The sequence below is a fragment of the Alexandromys fortis genome, unplaced genomic scaffold, assembly GCF_014885135.2.
Source record: "Alexandromys fortis isolate MF-2015 unplaced genomic scaffold, M_Fortis_MF-2015_v1.1 scaffold_272, whole genome shotgun sequence".
Taxonomy (NCBI): Eukaryota; Metazoa; Chordata; class Mammalia; order Rodentia; family Cricetidae; genus Alexandromys; species Alexandromys fortis.
In genome coordinates this window covers 983,646-1,007,789 of record NW_026068149.1, presented here as the reverse complement: position 1 = coordinate 1,007,789, position 24,144 = coordinate 983,646, and the positions used below count along the sequence as shown (strand labels likewise).

At 38.7% G+C, this 24,144-nt stretch overlaps 1 long non-coding RNA gene across 1 annotated transcript in view; it reads left to right on the top strand.

The window, feature by feature from the left end:
• Positions 1 to 24,144, top strand: part of LOC126491507 (uncharacterized) — a 138,155-nt gene that overhangs the window by 60,790 nt on the left and 53,221 nt on the right. The window contains exon 2 of the long non-coding RNA XR_007589408.1: positions 1,482 to 1,648. This is a non-coding gene — a long non-coding RNA (uncharacterized lncRNA). The remainder of the gene's footprint in view (positions 1 to 1,481; positions 1,649 to 24,144) is intronic.

Sequence of the window (24,144 nt, the reverse complement as noted above, 5' to 3'; positions counted from 1 at the left end):
TCAATTGAAGAATGGATGAAGAAAGTATGGAATATATACATATTAGAGTACTACTCAGCAGTAAAAAACAAGGACTTCTTGAAGTTTGCAGGCAAATGGATGGAAATAGAAAACACCATCCTGAGTGAGGTAAGCCAGACCCAAAAAGAGGAACATGGGATGTTCTCACTCATATTTGGTTTCCAGCCATAAATAAAGGACATTGAACCTATAATTCGGGTTCTTAGAGAAGCTAAATAAGAAGGAGAACCCAAAGAAAATCATATAGGCATCCTCCTGAATATTAAACTTCATCAGGCGATGAAAGGAGACAGAGTCAGAAAATTCTTAAAAGGTGTAGATTCTTGTAAAATGTTACAAATACCTTTAGCAGTAATGTTGTCAGAACATGTTACTTCAAAGTGAAGGCACTCTGGACTGTAAGAGGTCACTGCTAGCTTGTGAGTGATGAGGTACACATGATGTCCATGACTCCTGACTCCTTACCCTAAGGCCGCAGTATCACCCTTTACTACTGCTAAGGCTTTCTGTTGCCTGTTACAAAGACGGTTTCTTACCGCTGTTTAATTTTCAAGCCTATTCTAAAACAGAGCCAAATAAGCACCTTGGGTAGATAAACGGCTTTAAAATGTACCTGGGCAGAAAATTACCTTCAATCGATTATATTTAGCGTCGCCGTATGGCTTCCAGTTACTTCACAAATGCAAGAGAGCAGGGGATTCCTATTTTGAGTCGCTGCTCACCCTCGCTGCTTTTTCAGCTCTGCCATTTGGCTTCCCGCTGGCCTTTTCATTTCTCCTTAGAATATCTTCCTGCCTTGAACACATGGTGAGTCTCTGGCCCCTTTATAGCACACAGAAAATTGTCTATTGACTTCAAATATATATAGAACAGTCAATGATGTCATTTTTGTCTGACCAGTCATTAGTAACACATTTATATCAAATAGGGTGAATTTCTAAATACAGCCCAGGCTGCTCCCATTGGCTGTACAATGGCAAATGGTAGATGATTTCTTTGTGTGTGTGTGTTTTTTTTTTTAAACAAGGTTTAGTTCTCAAATTCTCAACATGATTTTCAGTTTGTAAGGGATCTTTCTTTCCAAACTTTTTTTTTTCATTTTGTTTTCTTGTTCTTTATGCATTCTGAAAGCAAGCAAGCAAGTCAAAAGGTCTAAAACAATGGGATCGAGAGACTTAGCTCTGTTTTTCAGAAATCCCCCACAAAAACATTGCATTTGCCTTGATTTCCCATCGGTACTCAGCTAAACTCTGGTTTATAATTGTGGGTTTGACTCCCCACTGTGTTTTTAAGCCAAAGTGGATATAATATTAGTCTAATTGAATTTAAGAAAGGGAAGATCCTGCTGGTAAGCAGGGAACCAGATCATTATCATGAAGCCTGGACTTGTAGTCAGTTGGCAGTGCCACAAACTTTAAAACAACTTCAAGCTTTTTTTGTCTTTTTTTTTTTTTTTTAAGAGACAGGCTCTCATGTACACCAGGCTGACTTCAAACCTTCTACATAACTAAGCTGACTTCAAACTTCTGCTCTATCGACTTCTACTACCGGAGTGCTGAGATTTCAGGTGTTTACTCCTGATACAGCCAGGCTTATGTGATGCTGAGGATCAAACCCTTGACCTCAGGTATGATATGAAAATACTCTACCAAATGAGGTACATTCCTAGTCCCTAAAATCCTCTTGAGGCTTGTGTCATTAGTCTTCTTACAGTAAAATCTATTTATGCAAAGAAAATGGATCAAATTTTCCTTTGATCGGGGCAAATGTTTGCATCATTAAAAACCCAAGACAGTGAAAACTAACAAGGGTGTCAAGTCTTAAAGGTATTATTTCATTGTTTTGGTGAGTTTGCTCCTGTACAGGGAAAGGAAAATGCTGATAAACTGGTCACTCCGTGAAAGACAGACAGGTTTGCCAAAAAAAAAATATGAAGGGGAAAAGAGAGGAAAGAAAGAAGCAAAGCAATGAGCAGAAGTGGAACAGGGTAGGGGGAATGTGGGCTGTATTAAGAAACATAGGAAGTGACTTTCTGACTTAGAAGAACCTTCTGGGGCTCTCTTGGAGTTGCCAGTCAGACTTCACACTTAGTACAATTCCCCGGATTATTTAGGCTATTTCGTGTCCCAGTGTGCAGGAAACTCAAAGTAACAAATTAGAAAACACCAAGGAGTTGGTTAGAGACAGGAACATTGACAGCAACCAGAAAGGATACCACCACCTCAAGGAAAGAGAGTAGAAATTTGTGAAATGCAGGCTGAAGAATTTTAAAGCAGGGAAAGTGAGAGCGGCCAGCTGGAGAAACAACAATAGCTGAAATAATAACCAAGGTCCTTAAAATTAACTTGGAGTCTTCAATATGTCTATATTAATTTCAAGAAGAGATAACATTGTTATATTCTAAGAAATGCTGGAAATGAAGTGTTTTGATGCTCAATGGGAAGCTTTTATTGATCTGGAGAAGTCACTCTCATTTTTCCCATGGTGTTATGCTTTCATCTTTGGTAAATGGTTGGGCTCATTGTTCATGTTGGGCATTGAGATATGAGCTGAAAATACCCTGATTAATAGAACATGATGTACTGCCTCTCTTCACCGCGGTAAACATTTAATGTTACACAGAATTTATGTGTAATGATTAGTTTAATAAAATTATAATGCCTTATATTATTTCAGTAGAATTTAGACAAAGCTAAAATTGTTCTATGAAAGGGACTCCATAATATATGAGCATGATACATGAACAGGAAACAATTAAACATTGTACTAGATATCCACACAAATTGATAGTCGATGTTTGCAGAACAAGTAGAAATAAATGGTGTTTAGGAGAAGGAGAAAGAGGCTTGCTATAAAGGAAAATGAGTATGGTGGTCATGTATTGGGAGAAGACATGGGGCAGAATAATTAGAGTCTGGAGGAAGGTGAGTTATCAGAGCACAGAGAGTGGGTAGCATGTGAGAACATGAACCAGCTTATCCTGGTCAGGACCAGACAAAGAGCCGAGCAACTACTCCACATTAGTAAGCTTACATGACTCATGCCTAAATCTAAAGTCAAAGGAAAGTCTTTAGAAGCCAGCACAAATTGTCTTAAGAAGACTATTTTGGTGACAGACTAGGACCCATTGGCAGGAAAGGGTGCTGGGTGAACACAGCGGGACTGTAATTCAAGTGAACCATCACTGCAGTTTGTATTACTTGATCACTGGAAGTAATGAAAGACGGGGGTAGGTTCTAGAAATAGTTTAGGAAGTTACCATGAAATGTGAATGACTAGAATGAAGAATGAGGGAAAGACAGCTTTTGTCTTAAACTGATCACTTAGTTCTCTCTTAAACTGATCACTTAGTTCTCCACTACTGCTGCTGTGGTCAACAAATGAAGGTCTAGGAGTTCTAGTCTCAGTATCTATATTAACTGTGGCAAGGCAGTTATGGTTTTGAATAAGGACTTGGTGCTTGATGGGGAGGGCTTCTGCTCTCAAGTATCACCTTGAATCAAAAACATCAAAACGCAATAATATATGGTCTGGCAGAAACCATTTCTGTTCTTTCTTTCTTTCTTTCTTTCTTTCTTTCTTTCTTTCTTTCTTTCTTTCTTTCTCTTCTTCTTCTTCTTCTTCTTCTTCTTCTTCTTCTTCTTCTTCTTCTTCTTCTTCTTCTTCTTCTTCTTCTTCTTCTTCTTCTTCTTCTTCTTCTTCTTCTTCTTCTTCTTCTTCTTCTTCTTCTTCTTTTGGTTTTTTGAGACATGGTTTGACTGCAGCTTTGGAGGCTGTCCTGGAACTAGCTCTTGTAGACCAGTCTGGCCTCGAACTCACAGAGATCTGCCTGCCTCTGCCTCCCAAGTGCTGGGATTAAAGGCATGCGCCACCACCTCCCGGCTCCAGAAACCATTTCTTAAGAACAAAACTTCTCTCTTAAGCCTAACTTAAGCCTTGCAAGGACGGAACTTAACCAGGAGTAAAATTCCGTACTTTTAAATGCAAAACTCAACAAGCTAAAGGAAGATGACCAAATGTGGACTCAACACATCATAGCAAAAGCGTACCTTGTATGTGAACAAGAAGGAATTTCACAAGGAAATTAGGAGGAAATGTCAGGAGACAGATTTGATCCTGATGTTGAAAAGAGGAAACAAAGACTTCAAGGCAATTACGCATAGACACAAGGACTTAAAGACATAGAAAATGTGAGGCACGTGCAGAATGTTTTTCAGAGAAAAGTAAACCAGGCTTCAAAACCAAAAATCTCCTACTGTAGGAGATGCAATCTTTGAATTTTAAAAGGAAGATCATTAAGTGCACGAATAGCAGGCTGAACAATGCCAAAGGGGAAAACAACAGTTGAATGTAAATAGAAAATTAAGCCTAATGTGTGTGCAGGAAAAAAATGCCAAAGATAAAAGCAGAGATAATGAACACACACACATACACACAAAAAATAAGCAGAAAATAGTAACACATACAAAGTTAGCCCATTAAATGCAACAGTAAGTGCCTGGGCCTTGTGGTACATGACTTTAATCTCAACACTTAGGCAGAGGCAGAGGCAGAGGGTAGAGGCAGAAGCAGATGGATCTCTGTGAGTTTGAACCCAACTTAGTCTATGTGGTGAGTTTTAGGTCAACCAGGGCTACCTCATGACGTCTTGTGACACACACACACACACATGAGAGAGAAAGAGAGAGAGAGAGAGAGAGAGAGAGAGAGAGAGAGAAGAACTGATAAATTTAAGTTCAGATTATTCAATAAAATCATAGAAAAAAGGGAAAACAGTTCATCACATGGAAACCAGAAACATAAAAATCAGTTATGGCAGTTCTGAACACTGAGCTGACAGTCAGGAGCCAGGACGTTGGATTCATTTGGTGGAACTGACAAAGGAGATGAAATAATTGCCAAAACTGGCAGAAAAAGAGCTCTAAAAATTGTCCTACATGCATTAAGAGAGCTGATTATATAGTTTCTAAAACCCATAGCATGGAAAACTTTACCGTAGAGTGGTTTCTCTGGTAGATTCTATTAGAGGTACAAACAATGCTTCAACGAGAAACTCATTAGGAACAAAGGATAATTATTATACTAATTCAGGCTTTATTCAACCTTTAAAATAAACCATTCTAATTAACTATTTAGACAGAATATAAAACAAAAATTTATGAGCACTTCAAGGTAAATGAAAAATGTACTGAAATATTTACTACCTCATCATGTTGAAAATACTCAATACAAAGGGCACTGAAGGGAGCCTCCTTGACCAGGTGAAGGTCATGTACATAAACCCTACAGCTAATACTACAATTAATGGTAAAATAACTAATTGGAAAGTACAAATATGATCCATTGTTATTATGACAATTTAATATTCTGCAGATGGTTCATGTGAGATGATTCAGGGAAAAGAAATAAACATAATTTTAAAAAGTTAGCACATTTTAGGCAATGTGCATGCATATGTTAACCTTTATCAGAACATAAAAATAAAGACAAAAAACCCCCTTAGGATTGCCAAAACAATCCTATACAATAAAAGAAAATCTGGAGGCATCACAATCCCTGACTTCAAACTCTACTACAGAGCTACAGTGCTGAAAACAGCCTGATATTGGCATAAAAACAGACAGGAGGACCAATGGAACTGAATCAAGGACCCAGATATTAAAGCACATACTTTCCAACAACTGATTTTGACAAAGAAGCAAAAAATATCAAATGGAAAAAAGAAAGCTTATTTAACAAATGGTGCTGGCACAACTGGATATCAACTTGTAGAAGAATGAAAATAGACCCATATCTATCACCATGCACAAACTCAAGTCCAAATGGATCAAAGACCTGAACATTAAAGCCAGCCACACTGAACCTTATAGGAGAGAAAGTGGGAAGTACACTTGAACACATTGGCACAGGAGACCTCTTTCTAAATATAACCCCAGCAGTACAGACACTGAGAGAAACAATTAATAAATGGGATTTCCTGAAACTGGAAAGCTTCTGTAAAGCAAAGGACATGATCAACAAGACAAAATGACAGCCTACAGAATGGGAAAAATTCTTCACATCAGACAGGGGTCTGATCTCTAAAAAATACAAAGAACTCAAGAAATTGGTCACCAAAAGAACAAATAAGCCAATAGAAAAATGGAGCATAAACCTAAACAGAGAACTCTCAACAGAGGAATCTAAAATGACTGAAAGATACTTAATGAAATGCTCAACATCCCTATTCATCAGAGAAATGCAAATCAAAACAACTCTGAGATCCCATCTTATACGAGTAAGAATGGCCAAGATCAAAAACACTGATGACAACTTATGTTGGAGAGGTTGTGGGGGGTAAAGGGAACACACCTGCATTGCTGGTGGGAATGCAAGCTGGTACAGCCCCTTTGGATGTCAGTGTGGCGATTTCTCAGAAAATTAGAAAACAACCTTCCTCAAGACCCAGTAATACCACTTTTGGGTATATATATCCAAAGGATGCTCAATCATACCACAAAGACATGTGCTCAACCATGTTCATAGCAGCATTGTTTGTCATAGCCAGAAACTGGAAACAACCTTAATGTCTTTTGACTAAAGAATGGATAAGGAAAATGTGCTATATTTACACAATGGAGTACTACACAACAGAAAAAAAATAGCATTTTGAATTTTGCAGGCAAATGGATGGAGCTAGAAAGCATCATTTTGAGTGTGGTAACCCAGATATAGAATGACAATTTTCACATGTATTCACTCATAGGTGGTTTTTAAACATAAAGCAAAGAAAACCAGCACACAAATCGTAATCCCAGAGAACCTAGACAACAACGAGGACCCTAGGAAAGACTTACATAGATCTAATCTACATGGGAAGTAAAAATACCAAGATCTCCTGAGTAAATTGGAAACATGGGGACCTTGGGAGAGTATTGAAGGGGAGGGGAGAGGAGAGGAGGAGAGGAGCGAAAAATGTAGAGCTCAATAAAATAATAAAAAAGAAGAAAAAAGTACAACCACTCTGGAAAGCAGTGTGGCGGTTTCTCAGAAAATTTGGGATCAACCTACCCATGGACCCAGCAATACCACTCTTGGGAATATACCCAAGAGAGGCCTTATCATGCAACAAAAATATATGCTCTACTATGTTCATAGCAGCATTGTTTGTAATAGCCAGAACCCGGAAACAACCTAGATGCCCTTCAATTAAAGAATGGATGAAGAAAGTATGGAATTTATACATATTAGAGTACTACTCAGCAGTAAAAAACAAGGACTATTTGAAGTTTGCAGGCAAATGGATGGAAATAGAAAACACTATCCTGAGTGAGGTAAGCCAGACCCAAAAAGAGGAACATGGGATGTACTCACTCATATTTGGTTTCTAGCCATAAATAAAGGACATTGAGCCTATAATTCGGGTTCTTAGAGAAGCTAAATAAGGAGAACCCAAAGAAAAACATATAGGCATCCTCCTGAACATTAACCTTCATCAGGCGATGAAAGTAGACAGAGACAGAGACCCACATTGGAGCACCGGACTGAAATCTCAAGGTCCAAATCAGGAGCAGAAGGAGAGCGAACATGAGCAAGGAACTCAGGACCGCGAGGGGTGCACCCACACACTGAGACAATGGAGATGCTCTATCGGGAACTCACCAAGGCCAGCTGACCTGGGTCTGAAAAAGCCTGGGTTAAAACCGGTCTCACTGAACATAGCGGACAATGAGGACTACTGAGACATCAAGAACAATGGCAATGGGTTTTTGATCCTATTGCATGTATTGGCTTTGTGGGAGCCTAGGCTGTTTGGATGCTCACCTTACGAGACCTGGACAGAGGAGGGTTTTCCTTGGACTTCCCACGGGACGGGAGGGAGGGTGGGGACATGATGGGGGGGGGGGGGAGGGAAAAGGGGAGGCGGAGGTGGGGAAGAGACAGAAATATTTAATAAATAAATTTGAAAAAAAAGAAAAAAAAGAAGAAAAAATAAGGACAAGAAATAATAAATGAATTTAGCAAAGATGAAATGCCTGAAACCAGGAAAGTCTACTTTACAAAGCAGCAAAAATGAGAATATGGAACTTAATAAAAACAATCCCACTTGTATAGCATCAAATACATAAAATATTTTGTAAAAAATATGCAAGCATTTTACAATTAAAAAGACAAAACACTTAAACTAACTGGTGAGACTCTAGGAAATGGAACAGTATGTCTTATTCAAAGGTCAGAGGCCTAAGAACTGCTAAGGTTTTTTTTTTTTTTTTTTTTTTTTTTTTAATTGACCTGCAGACAGGGAACCACTTCAACTGAAACCCCATGTAAGTTTCTGGGTAGAAATCACCAACTAGATATTACCATTTTTATAAAGATACGAATTATCTAGAATAGGAAAACCAAATTTGGAAAAGGTTCGGAATTTGGAGAACTTAAATGGACTGGTTTCAAGACTCACTATTCAATTATAGCAATCAGAGGTCACAAGAATATGACCTCTGATAAAGTTGCCAAGGTAATCTAATGTGGGCAGAGATGGTCATTGCAACAAACACTGCAGGAACAACTGGATGCTGATGTGTAAAAATACTAATAAAAGCTGAAATCTAAAAAGAACCTGACTGCTCATCAAAAGTGAATGTTAAGCAAATGTGGCATAGTCTTACAATGAAGTGTTACTCAGAAAAAATGTGGGGTAACAACTGATTAATAGGATAACCAAAAGAGGCAGACAAAAGAGAATGCTTTTATTCGCACTTAGGAAAAATTCATGAGTAGGTGAAACAATTATGTTGCCAGGTATCAGAGCAATGCATCTTTCTGGGAAGGTGTAGACATTTGTTTAAAAGGCACAGAAGGACCATTCTGAAGCGGTGGAAATGTGCTGTGTCTTGATAGGTGCATAAATCATACAAGTGTCTATTGCTACCAAAATCTTCCTATCCACATAGTCTTAGGAACACTATGTCTTTTGTGTGTAACTTAAAAAAATCATGCTATTGTCAGGTAAAATATTTTATTGTCCGGACAGCAGGCACCAAGCAAGATTAAAAGTCTTTCCATTTGCCAAGGAGATAAAATACAACATATACTTAACATTTACTGGATCTTGAGACTACTGCTTTTAAAGTAGTGAGATATGTAGATGAAGGAAAGAATTGAAAGAATGCTGAGGTCAATGTGTATAGAGGGAGACAAGATGGCTATGTTTGATTGAATAAAGATAAACATAACTTTGGAGGAATTCGACATTCTCATGTCCACGTTTAATTCCTTCCAGTTAGGGCCTCTATGCCCTTTCAAGGAAAACAGAGTGCTGATGGATGGTGATGTAGCTTGGTTGATAGAATACTTGTCTAGTATGCATGAAGTCTAGGTTTTATCACTGGCACCTCATAAACTGAGTGATACGTGTGCAAATAATCCCAGCCACCAGGGGAGAGTAGCAGCAGGACCAGTTATTATCAGTTTCCTAATTAGTTTGAAGCTAGCCCGAGTTACATGAGACTTTGTCATAAACAGCATCAGCAGCAACAGAAACAGAATCAGTATCATCATCGTCATCATCATCATCACCATCATTGTCATCATCACCATCATCATAATCATCATCATCATCAGCAGCAGCAATAACCACAAAGCACAGCACAGGACCAGACAAATATTTCTTTCCCATCTATCACATGATGAGGAAGTAAAGGAATTATTTGTAGCATGTCTTTAATCTATAGTCTGGGAAATCATTTCTTCAGATTGTTCTTTCTTAACTAGTCAAATGGTACAGAGAAGGAAATTATCTTTTATTTCCATTGGGTTGTTAAGTATATATCATGAGGTACTAAAGATATAACCCAAACTGTTTGATTTACATGAGATCACTGCTGTGAATGTTTTGGGGGTAGGACCTACTCTAATTAATACCATTTCTAGGGTCATTTGACTTCAATGAATCTAATTTCCAAAGCCAATCAGCATTTTATTAAACCAATACACATAACAAATCTTCATTTTGTACAAGAGCAAACTTGCAGAGACACTAATAGTTTAATTTATTTCTTATTGCTGTGTTAAATGTTCTTTGATCTTTCTTAATATCATTTTGGAAATTCATGGAGTTTGTTGGTAATATTCAGTGGATCTACTTTTCAGACTTCAATTATAGTTACAAAAAAACCTTCTGGATTCAAAATTTTAAAACAATCCCATCTCATCTTATCTCATGCCATCTCTCTCTCTTCTATTTCTATCCTTCCATCCCATACCAGCTTCCTCTATACAACAGATCCATAGCTCAGCTGGAGCACTTCTATGGAGAGAACTAGTCTTCACACAAGTCAGTTAGCACCTATTTCCAGCTCTGAATGCAAGCTTGTCTCATTGGTACCCGGAAACCAGCCATGGGGGAATATTTGTAATTTAGGAATCAGTACCATTGTGAATTAGGATTTTGTTCTAAAGGACAGGGTATAGTATATGACTCCCAGCTGGAGGTAAGCCATGGATAAATTTACAGTTTGGGTGCTATGTCTCTCCCTTCTTTCCCCCTGCCTCTTTTTCTTGGCAGAAAAGGGACTGAGACTTAGAAGGTGAAGAGAGCTGCATCACTTAACTGGTACTATTAACTTCTGATTGTTGGTGCTGTCAAAGTGGCTGCTACCTGTTGCTGGCTTTCCTTTAGAGAACTACCAGGGGCTCTAAAAAGCCTTTCTGAATCTTCACTGTACTTAGTTCTCTGGCATTGGTACTCAGTCTCTTGGTAGAACTTTTGAATCTCTATCTTTTGGCCCCTGTAGTCATGGCCACACTTTCTTTCTAACAAGGCTTATTTGCCTGGTAGACCTTCTTTGGTGGATAAAATCCATAGAGGACAGATTAATCATCCCTTCTCTTCACAGCACTGACGTAAGAATACTCATGCATTTTGTCTATAGCCGAGAAGAGAGCTGAGTCACCTGTATGCTTGCCTTTTCTGTTCTTTTCCTTCCACGTGGAACTACCCCAGATCACTCTAGAATTGCTGTAGATAGATTCCTCCTTTCAAAATGCTCTAGGCCATGAATAGTCACTCTCTCTGTTTCTGTCTACCGTATATGAGGGGGCTCTATCATGCTCTTGCAGTTTTTCACACTGTGAACAGGCTGCTCTACCTGTAGCCCCAAGGTGAGCCCATTGATCTGGCATTATACTTGCTAGAAGAAGAGCTAGTTTTTCTTATAGTGTCTATGAATTGAAGTCTGTTATATTCTGTGTTCCACAGATGATGAAACTGAATCACAACGTGGCTAAGTGACTTGCACAAAGTTAGGCAGCTGCTAAGTGGAACTGTTGAGATTGAGCCAAATTTGGTTCACGTCTACTAGTTATGTTTCTGCCCAGGAACCTCTGTTTTCCCTATGAGTTCATTGGTAGTTGTCAAGTATGCATTTGTTATACTCATTGAGCACCTATAAGCAGGCGTCAGGATATGCACAAAGTACTTTGTATATCACCTCATTATTAATCATAATTCTACGGGACAAGATCTCTAGCTTACTCATTATTTAGTAAGGAAAATAGCAGTGATTGCATTTTTATCTATGTCCGACTCCAAGGTCAAGGTGCTTTTCAATCTAATATGATATTACATTGGGAGGGTTCAGTGTGTCTTCATTTTGGGGCTGTTATTTATAGTAGCTCCATGAGAAGGTAGAGTAGCAGGTGGAAGGGATGTCTAACAGGCAAATACCCAGGAAATCTGTTCTATTCGGAGTAGGAAAAGTAAGTATGATAGATGACAAACTCAGGTATTTGCCAAGTACTGCTGAGAGGTTGCTGCAGAGTTTAGGGAAAGGTGAGTTTCCAAGATGTCCATGTATCTGCTAAATCAATATCTTTCAGAGACCAGCAGGAGGAAGGCAGATGTTGCAAGGAGGTCAGACTTCCCAAGATGCCTTGAAGCCTTTAGGCAGCACTCTTCATTATCAGGGGCAGAGGGAGGCTGGAGGAAGGCAGCAGGCAGAATGAATGACCTTCTCTTTCCACATTCAAAAATAGGATGGAGAGATTATCCACGACAGTAACCTCTCCCAGCATCCAGACTGGGCACTTACTTTGACACTGAGTCAAAGCAGTTTTCACACGGGGCACAGAAGCATTGTCTTAGCACAGAACAGTTGAGCCTAGAGGGGCTGTGCCCTTAGTTAGAGTGCCACCAGGGAAAGAGCCCTTCTGACTTCTTCTCTCATATACCTTCTTCCTTCTTTCATATACCTCTCCTCTCAAACTATGTATCCAGAAAAGGCTTTCTTAGCACGCCATCTTTTTGTACTTTACTCCAGATGTGCCCTGAGTAGCCATGAGAATTTCTCAAAGTCATATTCCTAGCCACAAGCAGTCAAGGAAGGAAAGATCAGGAAGGAATGATTGTTGTAAAAAGATCTTTGTCTAAAAGGAAGTTATCCAAAAGCCTTAGTTAACCAGATTTTACTTGCTCCAGACTTCAGTTAAGTAAAGTATCTTCCACCCCATTACACTTTCATTAGAAAAGATTACGATAAATACAATAAAAATTATTGCTACATTTTCACTAATCCAAGCATTTGTTTTGCAAAGATAGTTCTAGGATATGATCTGTGATTGTTCTTCACCATGAAGTGAATTTGAGAGGGTGAGGGGTGAACTTGGATCTGGGCATTGTCTTAGGAACAACTGGAAACATGCAGGAAGATAACTCCAATGTAGGGACATGTTGAAAACATTCGAGAAAAGCTAAAGCTAAATAGTTTTCTTCTGGTAGGGGCATGCCAAAGTGTGGCAGCCCTTTATTTAGACATTACATTAGAAACTATAAAACCATGGAAGCCAGTTGCAGTAGCCCTAAAAATGGGGAATGAAAAAATGTCAGCTTTTAAGAGTAATTTTTCTATCTCACTGTTTTATTATTACCAAGTATTAGGTTTTTTTGTGTGTGTGTTCTTCATACACCCCTCTTACCAAGACATATTCAAAATGTTTGTGGATATACCAAATTAATTACATTCAGACTTCTCCTGGGTGCCATCTCTACCATCCTCACTGGGAAACAGCAGTGTCCAAACAGAATTTTCTCCTAACAAAACTTTTCTCCAAATTCTTGTCTGAAAGGTTCTCCCTAAAAAGGAGAAATAAATTTCCTGCCTAAAATAAAGGCTTTGACTCAATGCTATGCATGTTTTTTTTAATTAAACAATTAGCAGGGACATTTTTACTAGCCAATACGCTATCAGTTTGAATAGGAGCGGGAGAAGAATATTGGGAGACAGTTTGGGGAAGTATATTTTCCTCATACTGCAAGGTTTCCCTTGATAAGATTGCTTAAAAACATCAGCTTGACTTTTGACTTCTCTGATGGGGAGGGTCACTCCAGAAGGAGATTCTGGCATTTACATTGGCCCAAAAGAGAGAGAGAGAGAAAGAGAGAGAGAGAGAGAGAGAGAGAATTTCTTCATGGGATTTGTCATGTATGAACTGTTTCCCATCGTTCTTCTATTGTGAAACTTGCTAACTTCTTCCTGAGCTTTCGGTAAGTCAGTGTACATTGACTTTAAATGTTAATAGAATATGAATTCGGGCGAGGAGGCTCATACTCCAATGATAATGCTCAAAACTTTAAAAGAACAGATGAGTATTTGCATAACCATTCATGAACAAGACAGTAGGGGCAGTGGTAACTCCTAATTTATAATGCTCCCTGCTCCCACCCCCCAGCAAACATCTGTTGGTAACTCTTAGTCAGAAAGACAAGGAAGGTTTGGTAAAACCATTTAGTAGTCTGGAAAATGTTGCCAATGGTTCTGAGAGTGAAGGGGATATAAACATCAAGGGGTATTTTTCTAGACCTGGATGTTGTATGAATGCTATAAGAATAGCAAATTTGTTTTGTAGACCTCATTGATGTTTGTGTAGTTGAATATGTTGCTTCATCTCTCTTACTTTGGAACAGCAACATGCTATTGCCCAATTAATTTTAAAAAATCTAGTAACAGCATTTAATTACTTAAAGAGGCATTGCTTGTGTCTCTTCTCTAATTAAGGAAATTATTTCGACTCTTAATAATAGAACAACCGCAAGGCTATTCCTCAAGTCTGTCTCTTGTGTCTTCTCAAATGAGTTTTAGGGGAAAGAGAGGAATACTCTACTCTTGACACTTTCTCTCTCTAAGTGAATTTGATTTGTATTGTATCTATTTTAGGTTTATAATTGATGAGAAAGGATAACTATAGAGAGTAAATGGGTAGCTAAAAAGAGCCAAGCCAACACATTCTCTTTTTGGTGTTAATTTTTGAGGCAAGAACAACTAGAATATACACATTTTTAAAATATCTAATCTAATCTAATTTTATTAGTTATTACTTCCATGCTGTGTTAAAAAAAAGCTCTCCAGGTTTTTATGAAAACATCTTTACAGGGACAGAGAATAAACAATGATCATCCAAAGTAGGAGAATGGGTAGAGAAGAAATAGAAAGAATATTTTGTCTATTAGTTTGGAAGTATCAACTTCCCATATCTTACTAACCAAAGTTGGAGCAAACCCTGCCAATGCGGACCTACAAATATGTAAATGAATATTTGCATTGTGTTTATATTTAGGATAATGTCTATGCAGCTATATGCTTATTGTCTCTAACTTCAGCAACAATATAAGAAAAAAATATCACATATTGAGGGGATAATGCACTGTAATAAGATCTTGATGTACCCAATGTCACACATCTGAGGGAAGAGCTAGGGCTTAACTCTCATTTGAATGCCTTTCTCCAGTGTACTTGATCGCTTAGAGTTGAGGATAAATGAACAGAACTCAATTGTGTGGGAATACTTTCAGAATTATGATTTACAGAATTGGAAAAGACACTAATGTGTTGCCATCCTGAAACTCCTCGAAAAGAAGACCATGACATGATATGTTACCCGTCCACAGACCATGTGGAGGGATCCAGCACCCAAGCTCAGCTTCCTGACTTCGAGTCCTGCCTTTCCAGTGTTACCTCTTCTGCTCCCAGTTTATGGGTTTTACTCTACCTGTTCAGTATGTTTGTGTGTTTTTTAAATTTATTTTATTCTTACGTGTTTTGCTTCTTAGCTGTTTACTTTCTAGTGGGCCCAAGGACATTTTCCAACAGAAGAGAAGGCACCTTGCATAGTTCGAAGGCTGATTATTTACATTTTATGTTGGAACAGGCATTAGCATTGCAGTTGAAGAAATATGGTCTCAGAATTCTCAGTTCGTTATACTTCTTCAAACTTTTAATTTTTATTTTGTTAAGGCTTCTAATGTTTGTACATAAAGTGTACTGATTTATGATTGGTCAGTTGTTATTGTTGGGAATAACACACACACACTCTCTCTCTCACACACACATGCATGCACATACACATTGACTAATTTGCAGGACGAGCATAAACTGAAACACTCTTTAAGTTTTGAAGAGTGAATCAGGGCAAATTCACCCAAGCGATTTTCTTTCCCAGGTACGAGAGTCAATAAGTTAGTCAAGGTGGCCACATTGATTTGCTGGAACGGATGCATTCCAACACTGGTTTGTCTTTAGACAATGCTGTTGCCCTGCAGTGTCTCAAACACAAGGGGTTCTGCAGAGGTTGTAAGAAAGCACTAAGGGAGTGGCTTCCAACACAGATGTGAATCCTTGGGGAGCTGACGGTTACTGCAGATCCTGAAGAATCTGTGGACTTGAAGCAGCAGCCACCACACAGCTGGGTTCCATTCTTGCAAAACCCCTACCACAGCTTTGCCATGTTAGGATTCTTGTATTTCTGCCAGCTACTCTCCCTGGGACTTCGTGGTGCTGTACAAGAGCATAGGAGTTAAGATCTGGAAAGCAGCTAATTAAAAATGGGTCTAGGGAAAAGAAGAAGGGAGACCTGGGGCCCCAGGACAAAGACAACAGGTTGACATGCGAGCAAGGGTAGGGGAGTTTAGACCTTAGCTGCATATGGGGAGCCCAGTCTAGGGGCCTCCAGCAGCCTTGCTATGCCATCAGAGCTTCTCCAGGACCTCCTCTCACAGGGGCTTGAGATAGGTTTAAGTTATTTTGACTGATATTATTATTTGGTAGATACTTAGGTTTTGAACTTGACATCATTCTTGGATGGATTACTGCTTCTGCAGGTCACAGAATACCCTACTTTTGTGATTAGTAAAACCCCTTTACAAATATTAAGGTCACAATGGTTTTATGTCATTGTACACTTGCTCAATCACCTTTCTCTTGCAAGATAATCTCCAAGAATGTTTGTTGTTTGCCAAGAGTGTTGGTGCTCAAAGGGTTTAAAATAACCATGATAAGAATTGTGGAGATGGTCTATATCTACACATCCTTACCAAAATCCAGAAGCTTCTTATCTGTGTTGAAAACACGAGGCTTGTCTATAGTCAATTCAAACAGTAGGATCCTTGTTTGAGTCATCCCCCACATCCTAGGCATCACATTCTAACTGTGAAGTGTATGTAGAGCTGGGGAGAAAAGAGACTTCACGTAAATGTCAAACAGAGTGGGTTGCAAGGGAGAGCAGAGAGTGGAATTTGTGCTTAAGCATATGGTGAACTGGTTGGGAGCAGTCTAGCAAGAAAGACATGTGTCCCAGTGGAAAAATGGGTATAGCTGGAAAAGATTAAATTTTTAAAAATCTCTGTGTATTTGAGTGTGCCTCTGTGTGTATAACTACATATGTGAGGTGTCCACGGAGATCAGAAAGCTGTGTTAGATCATTGGAAGCTGGAGTTACAGGTGGTAGCGAAGCGCCCCACATGGATGCTAGGATCTGACCTCTGGTCCTTTCCAAGAGCAGCTAGATCTCTTAACTGCCAAGCCATCTCTCTAGCCCCAGTAATACCACTCTTCCCATAGCAAACACTGAGAATTGGATAAAGATCCAACACCATCACAGAAGCAATGCCATGCGACTAATGTAATGAAACACCAAGAGAAATAAAGCAAGTTGAGAAAGATCTGCTTTATTTGGCTTATACTTCTACATTGTAGTCCATCCTGGATGGAAGACAAGACAGGAACCGAGACAAGGCAGGAACCTGGAGGCAGGAGCTGATACAGAGGCCATAGGGGACTGCTGGTTACTGACTTGCTTCACATAGCTTGCTTGCTCAGCCTGGCTTCTTATGGAACTTCGGACTACCAGCCCAGGAATAGCACCACCCACAATGGGCTGGGCCCTCCCACATCATTCACTAATTAAGAAAATGCTCTACTGGCTTGCATACAACTTGATCATATGGAGGCATTTTCTTCTTTGGGATTGCCTATCTTAGATGATTCTAGCCTGTGTCAATCTGACATAAAATTAGCCAGCACAATTGACTCCTTGTCAACTTGACACACAGCACTTTTTAACACATAGTTTATGGTTTATCTCAAAGATATAAGATGTCACAAATATATAACATATTACAAGCTTAAAAGTTCCACTCTCTTTAAAAATAAAAACACTTTAAAAGTTCAGTTTCTATAAAAAGCCAGTATCTTTTAAAATCTAAAATCTTTTAAAAATCCAAAGCCTCTTGACTGTGGGCTATTATAAATTTAAAAACTAAGTTAAATATTTTCTTATTACAAGAGGGAAGAACCAGGGCATAGTCACAATCTAAACAAAGCCAGACAACATTCTAACAGTGTAAATAATTCAATGTCCAACATCTGGAATCCACTTACAATCTTCTGGTCTTCTCTAAGGGGCTTGGGTCACTTCTTTAGCTCTGCCCACTGCAATACACACAGCTTGTCTTCTAGGCTCCAGATGCTGCCACTCCACAGTTGTTTCCGGCTTTGGTGATCCTCCCATGGTACAGACCTCTGCAATTGGGCTGTGCATTCACCAGTAGCCTCTCCTGGACTCTTCATGGTGCAGAGCCTCAACTTTCTCCATGGCTTCTTCATTCCAGAGCTTCCACCGCAACCCTTCATGCAGCGGCTTCTCCTCACCTCTCACAGAATTAAGCCTCAAGTTGCTCTCCATGACCTTTTCGTGCCTTCAAAACCTGTACCACCTGGGAGATTCTTACACGTGACCAATTCTGGCTTGCTAGCACAAAGTATAACCTTGGCCACCTCTAGACATAGCTTACACGAGCTGGCTCTCAGAAAACACTTCCCAGAAGATTAGAAGATTTTCCTCAGTGACGCCACCCTCCTCATCACAGCTGATTCTTCAGCCCCAGCTGACCAGCATCAATTGTCCCAGCCAAACAAAGGTTTTCCTTTAGAGTTTCTGAACTCTTGTAATCACAGCTCATTCTTTAGCCCCAGCTGGCCAGATTCTTCACACAAATGGCCCGCTAGAGTCTTTGCTTTCCTCTGAAATTTCACAATACAGGCTTCCACCACCTGCCTTGCTCTCAACGCTCTTATCTCCCACAATCCCAAATAATAGATCACTGGGCCCTCAATACTTAATGGCTGTTGTAACCCAAAGTCCCAAAGTCCTTCCACAACGCTGCCCCAAATGACATAGTCAGGTTTCAAATAATAGATCACTGGGCTCTCAATACTTAATGGCTGTTGTAACCCAAAGTCTCACAGTTCTTCCACAACCTTCCCCCAAATGACATATGTTTCTTATAGCCATACCCCACCATCCTGGTACCAAATTGCCTTCAGATTTAAATTGCTTCCATAAAATGCTACAGACAAAAACAATTGAGGAGGAAAAGGTTTATTGGGTTTATATTTCTATATCACAGATCATCACTGATGAAATGCAAGACAGGATCTCAAACATGGCAGGAACCTGAAGGCAGGAGCTGATTCAGAGGCCATGGAGGGGCGCTGCTTACTGACTTGCTCAGCTTACTTTCTTATGGAACCCGGACCACCAGCCCAGGGATGACCATACTCACTATGGGCTGGATCTTTCCACATCAGTAACTAATTAAGAAAATGTTCAACAGTCTGCCTAGAGCCCCATCTTATGGAAACATTATTTTTCAATTGTGGGTTCATCCTCTCAGATGACTCTAGCCTGTTTCACATTGATATATAATTAGCTACACAATCATTAATAAATTTTTGGCAATATTTGATAACTTTATATTTGTGGCCTAATCTTTTCTCTTAATTTTTTCTTGTTCCACTCCAAGTGTGGGGCTAGAGAGATGACTCAGTATTTGGGAGTGCTTACCGCTTTTGTAGATGATCAGAGTTTAAGTCCCAGCATATCCCTTACTTTTGATCAGTCTGCCAGTGGTAAGTTTATTAAAAGATTCAGTTACATAGTGTCATACTGTGAAAGAAAAGTATTTTCATCTTGTGGTTCATATATGAATGGTTCATAATTTGATTATTCTGTTATTGTACCCTAAGAATGCTTGAACTTTCATAATTTATCAAGGTCTGAGTTCTACTCTGGCAGGTGATAATAGTTGGAAATAAAGAACTTCCTTTGGGGGACCTGTCCATACTTAGCTTATCATGGCTGGCCCCCAAAATATCTGTTTCTAGATTACATTAAAGTGCTTGATCAAATGTTTTGCAACATGTGTTTCCAAAAAAGCACAATGTAAAAACTATATTTAAAACCAAACTTTGACATCATATGCTATGTATTTGAGTAAAATACAAGTCTTAGGTTCGAAATCAGTATATCAAGCAGGAATCTAGAATTTTTTTCCAAAATTTTTGCAATCTTGTTTCAAAACTAAATATTTTAAAGGGCTATTTTAATTAATTTACCTCTATTCTATGAATATCATAAAATAATCCAGTTAGAAGACATTGCCCTGTGTATGCTTCATTTCTTTGTTTAAGTTTCATGCATTTGAGGGGATAGATTTTTTTCTAGGACTTTTGCTCAAAATAAAGCTGAATTTTTGGTTTTGTATTTAATCGCCCCAGAACTTCCAAGTTGAAATATTTCTTTTAAATCTTTTCTGGGATACTGTTAAAATTCTTTTTCTTATTTAAATCCAAGCTCAGTGGATAGGAAGGATATTATTTTGCTATGACAGTTCCACAGAGCAAGTCATAGTCATGTATCTGTTTGTGGGTTTGTAGCTTAGGATGGATGAGTTGATGCTTCTGCAAATCACGGAGGGGCTTGCGTTGAAGGACTTGGTGCCAGACTGTGATCAGACAGTCTGTGGATGTGGACTATGCTGTCTCACAAAACTGCAAAGAAGTAACAGAAGAGTGTATGCTAGTGCGTACTGGGGTCACACGGGAAGGTCATGGGAAAGTTGGTGTGGAATAGCTGTACATTATGTGATGATGTATTTGCTGTGATTGGTATAATAAAAAATAATATATAGGCAGAATTTCCAGGGAGAGAAAGGAAGAGGAGGAGGAATCTAGGTGCTTGAGACACAGAAAGGAAACGAGATGCAAGATGGAAGACAGGTTAATATCACCTGTTAGAATGTAGATTAATATAAATGGGTTAATTTAAGTTATAAGTGCTAGTTAAGAGCAAGGATAAGCTACAGACTGAGCTTTCATAATTAATAAGAAGTCTCCATATCAATATTTGGGAGCTGGTTAGTGGGACAGAAAGACTTGTTACAGCAAGTCTCCGTTGCATTGCTGTCTTTTGCTTCCTATCTCCATTGTGTATAAAATATATATTGCAAATAAAACTGGAATCTATTTAAATATTCTGAAATAATTTAAAACCTTTTCCCCTGTTTAGTTGTCTTTGAAACTTTCCTTAAATTGCTTTAGAATACAATCATCTTATCGTTACTGAGTTTCATGACTGAGGTTTAGTTGAGAAAGACTCAGGGAGCAAAATGAACCACTCCTTAAAGCCATCCATCGCAGCCTTCCTCCACGTATATGAAAATTAGATCGAACCATGGGTCTTCCTGCACAGTGAATCATTTTGTTTCTGAGATTGAATTTTTCCTTAGTAAAAAGTCACCCTGAAATAAAAAACCAAGCTATCTAAGAAATATTCAGAATAGCCAAACCTTGATAGGAAACTTCCTTTCAGACTGGAGAAAATGAACCTATAAATTATGTATCTGGAACATTGGCGATGAGACTCTTTGATGCAGCTAAATCCATTCTGCGTCTAACAAAGCAATTCTGTCTGATTTTATATATGTATATGTAGCAGGAGACTAAAATTTCTCATGAGCTCCTAGTTCTTACCTTCCATAAGTTGAAAACTGGAAACACTTCTTTGTTTGTTGGGTTTCTTGAGGCTATCCTGATTTTAGGTCATGGTATTGCCACTATAGAGTTTTGGCAAGGTGTGAGCATGCTGGCGATTTCTTGCGTCTTCCTCTGTACTTGGTTGGCGACTTGAAAAGAATATTTTAAAGAAAAGAAAACTGTAAGGACACAGTCACAAAATTATATACATCTAGTCAGAGGCTCGGGCAGTTGTGGAATTATTTAACACTTACCCTGCTCCTGCAATGGGCATCAGAGGTAAATTATTGTGTTTCTCAGTCACGGCTTCTATTACCACCCACAGGATCAAGGTGACACAAACGCAGCGCCTGCTCATCAGGAGTCAGCTGACCACAATAGCAGAGCTCATGTGCTCAGAAAGATGTCGGTCTTGCTTTATTTGTGGAACATACAAAATGGTTTCTTTTTGGAGACACCTGCTTTACAGGCAAATGGATGAAGGGACAAGAGGGAGGCTGACATTCTTCCACCCTACAGAAGACAAAGCCAAACGTACCCTTCCTTATTTCTCTACCAGTGCCTCCTCCAGAGACTGAGAGCCTTAGGTTACAGGTTTTATTAGTATTCTTAAATGGATTTTCACATATTTTATAACACAAAGGAGGCAAATTTTTCATATAAGTACAAACTACTATGAAACAAAAAAGCAATAGTAACTTAAACACTGGTCAGCAGAGGTGAATGCCCTAGGTAGGGACCAGCACAATTTCTCCACGTTCAATGAATCCCATAGGTGGCGTTGTCTTCAGAAATACGACCTTATTATCAGTTTTTTTTAGAACAATTGGTGGCTTTGGCAATAACCTGGGTAGTTTGGGGATTCACAGGGAATCCCTTTAATCAACAGCTCAAACAGAAATAACCTATTCCCAGAACTAGAGTCTTCATTTGATAACAAGAGGTAGACAGTTGGGGCTCTGCCTCTATTTGGTGATTCCCTTAATATATTTTATAGTTTAGAAAGCTTCGATTGTATTAGGTTTCCATATAATGCTTCAAATGTACTTTATTTTAGCTGTCCCACTCAGTATTCTCTCCCTATCCCACTTCTTTCCTCCCCTTCTTCATTCCAGTTTCTCCAATCCATCCATATACCTATAGTGTATTTCTCCTTCTCTCCACCTAGTCCCTTACTTTACACTTCTGCGGTTATGTGGATTGTAGTCTTCCTATTGGAGGCTTAACAGCTAACATCCGTATTTAATTGAATATGTACCATATTTGTCTTTTGGGTCTGTTACATCACTCAGGATGATTTTTTCAAGCTTCATTTATTTAATTATTTTTTCTTTGCCTTCTGAATGTTTTGATTACAGGTATGTACCACCACACCAGGCTAGCCTGTAATATAAAATCTAAGCAACTTCTCACTCTCTATAATAACTGAGGTCTTTTTTTTAAATTTACTACTTTAAGTACTTCATTCTTCAAATTCCATAATAATCATTGTTAGTTACAAAAAATAAACTCTTGTTTTTTTAATTATGTGTTTAGTCTGTATCTCAGGAAAGACAAGGAGTTTCTTGCCTTTGAAGATTATTTTTAATACTAACATTGAAAGTTTTCTCAGTGATTATGTGGGCTCTCCAAGTACTAGGAAGATATGTACATATGCTTAATATCCCTAATTAATGTGACACTTGAATTAAGGTAATTTATTCAGAGCAAACATGACCTTGAATTATACAGTAATATTTTAATGTTGTGCTAAGAAACTTTACCTACTAGGAAGAATTCTAATTAGAGGATGATGAGGAGAGACATTTAATTTGGCTCATTGACTTGTTGTTGTTCAGAAAATAATTGGCACTGTTTGAAGCCACAGAGAGAGTTTGCATTAAAGAGTCGTTTGGCCAAACAAATGAGAAAGGTTTACACTAGAGTGCAAGCGAGTGGTGAAGTTCTCTCTTCTCTTGCTCATCCTTGGGTGAAATCAACACCACTAAAGGTTGAAACCCATCCTCAACAGGAATACACACCTCCAGTGGAGATGCAAACACTTTCTATACCCTCCAGACCCACCCTCACAAACTAGCTGATGTTCTTAAGACATAAAGATACCTTAAGAGGCATTCAACTGTCACACTGTAAATATTAGCTTGTCCACCCATTAAACAACACTTATTATGGTCTACCAAATGTTTAGTAGGATTTTATTGTCTGCAACACAGTAGTTAAGGAGACATGTACCACCTTCTAGAGGCTTCCATCTTTTAGGGAGAGATAGAAATGGGCAAACTGTAGGGTCATCTCTGGAATGTCAGACCATCTGCAGTAGTAAGCTCATTTCAATACATTTCTTCTCTCTTTCTCTCTCTCTTTCATGTTTTTGAGACAGCGTTTCAATGTATAGTCTTGGCTGTCCTGGAACTTGCTTTGTAGACCTACTGGGCTGGCCTTGAACTCATAGACACCCACCTACTTATGCCTCCCAAGTGGTGGATTGGAGGCATGAGCCACCACTGCCCAGCTTCAGCACATTCATAGTGAGAGAAAATCCTTTATCCATGGTTATTGTGAATTTTTATTATAGCTTCAATAATGTAAAAACAATCCATTTTACTTTCCTGATATTTGCAGCTACTCATATAAGTACCATTATACAGATCCAGCAGGCTATTTAGGAAGATGTATCTATATGCATATATGTATAAAATAATGAAAAGGGGGTCATGCACTTTAAATAAAGCAAGGTGGGGTATATGGGAAGGTTTGGAAGGAGGAAATGGAAGGGGGAAATAATGTAATAATAATCACAAAAATAAGTTTTTAAAAATTCGTGTTTGCCCTAGAATATATGTAGTTCTAAAAACACTGGAAATGTCATAAGTGTTGAGCACTCATACACGTTCAAACATCCACTTTGCATGATTATTTTAATTTTAACAGATAATCTATTTGAAAAGAGGAAGGGCCTTCAAAAGACCTCATTTGCTTTATAGAGCCTCTCTTTCAC